Source organism: Diadema setosum, chromosome 4, assembly GCF_964275005.1.
Source record: "Diadema setosum chromosome 4, eeDiaSeto1, whole genome shotgun sequence".
NCBI classification, from domain to species: Eukaryota; Metazoa; Echinodermata; class Echinoidea; order Diadematoida; family Diadematidae; genus Diadema; species Diadema setosum.
Window position 1 is genome coordinate 15,538,412 of NC_092688.1, and position 1,707 is coordinate 15,540,118.

The window sequence follows — 1,707 nt, forward strand, 5'->3', positions numbered from 1 at the left end:
TTTGCAACTTTGTTCATCACTATGTCACAGATTTCACAGAACTAAAAGTTGATGAACATCTTCAAGGAAACAGTGATCTCATAGGTTTAACCTTGTTGGGAAAGGCATCTTTTCTTTTCTCTTTTTTTTTTTCTGTTGTCTCCAATGAGGATATACAGGGAGCAACTTGAAATGTTATTCAATACATTGGTTTGTGAACATGGATTGTTTTCATCTGCAGTGGTTAAGTAGAAAGCATGGAATATATTTCAAAGCATGTGCTTTCAGAATATTTAAATTCTTACAAGTTACACAAACATATAAGTGGGGAACTTGGCTTGCATTTGGTACATGTAAACATTTTCACAGAAATCTGATGTATCTACAGATCTTAAGCAACCCCCTTTCCTTGATTGCTATCAGAGTGATACGTTTTTGCATGTTTTTACATATCACGCATGAATGCAGTTGTGCTCAAGATATGTGTGCTTGTGACTGACTGAATGCATGACTATTATGGTATGGTTGTTTATACTGCAGTGTCATCACAATTAACGATGAATAGCACAATGAACTAGAAGCTACATGCAGAGAAACAAAAAATATCAGTATAAAGTGTATGAGCAAGGAATTAGTGTACAATGTACTAGCCAGGCTCAAAAATATAATCTTTGTACCAGTATTCCCAGTCAAATACCATTGAGTACCTACATAAAACTTTTCCTGAAATACTACATGTATAACATTTTCCAGTTAAATTGTTTTTTCTTTCCTTTTCTTTTTATTTTATTTTCTACAACCTTGGCATACAGGACATACATGTAATAGTAATAATAAACAAGACAGATGTACATATTTTTTCTTGGCATACATGATTGATAAGATTGTTTCATTCTGCAATTTGCTGTGCAGAATTTTTAGGTCCAGAGAAAATACACTGTTAATGTAAACATCTGTATTCGCATACGGACATTCATGTACATTTTATTGTAACAAAGGCGGATTTCACCTTGCTTGTTGTAGCATTAAGATCTTACGCCCATTCTGTATTTTGTTCAGGACACAGTGTATTTTAATGTAATATGTGGATGCACCATGGAGTTCACTATCCAAAATCACCCACACTCGGTACAAAGACACAATACTTGTTCATTCATTCATTCCTTTCATTCAATCTGGTTTCATTCATTTATTAGGCAAAATAAAGTTTATTCAAAAATATTTCCATGACATGCAAGAGGTTGAAATATATATAAATATTAGGAAAAAACAGCCAAATTGCAAATGAGTCAATTAATGATGTGTCAAACAAATAAAAAACAGCAACCCAATACTATTTCAGTACATGTACCAAAATCAGAGATAACAAAAATCACTAAAACAAAAACTGTTTCATATTACTATCACTATCGAATCTGAATACCAGCAAATGGAATTTGATAAAAATGAATTGACATGATGTGGGGGGAAATGTGCTGAAATTGAAGCAAATGATGAGATTATTCGACCAAATCAAAGACATATTGTTGAAAAGAATTTTGATTTATGTATGAAATTACAAGTATAATGAAGAAAATCAAATCAAATAAACATACATTGTACATATATACCAAAATAGAGACAATTAAAACCCATAAGGAAAAGACGCTGATTACAAATTACTAATAATAACAAATCTGAATATACATAATCAAGCAAAAAAAAAGTACAGAAAATTCAGCTCTGATA